This window comes from Arachis duranensis, chromosome 3 (genome assembly GCF_000817695.3).
Source record: "Arachis duranensis cultivar V14167 chromosome 3, aradu.V14167.gnm2.J7QH, whole genome shotgun sequence".
Classification (NCBI taxonomy): domain Eukaryota; kingdom Viridiplantae; phylum Streptophyta; class Magnoliopsida; order Fabales; family Fabaceae; genus Arachis; species Arachis duranensis.
Genome location: NC_029774.3, coordinates 26,663,436 through 26,663,834, shown reverse-complemented (window position 1 = coordinate 26,663,834; position 399 = coordinate 26,663,436).

Genomic DNA, 399 nt, shown 5'->3' with positions numbered 1-399 from the left:
GGACCCAAAGAATTGGCTTACAATGGTTCGGGGGAAATACTTGGATTTTAGTCCGAAAAATGTAAGGTTGGCATTCAACTTACCCATGATGCAAGGAGATGAACACCCATACACTAGAAGGGTCAACTTTGATCAAAGGTTGGACCAAGTCCTCACAGTCATTTGTGAAGAGGGCGCTCAATGGAAGAGAGATTCAAGAGGAAAGCCGGTTCAACTGAGAAGGCATGACCTCAAGCCCGTGGCTAGAGGATGGTTGGAGTTTATCCTACGAACTTTATAAGGTGGCGGATAAGTCCTCTACCTTAGCAAGGTTAGCATTCCCTCATCTTATTTGTCACCTCTGTTATTCAGTCGGAATTGACATAGAGGGAGACACCCTCATGGATGAGGACAAGCCCA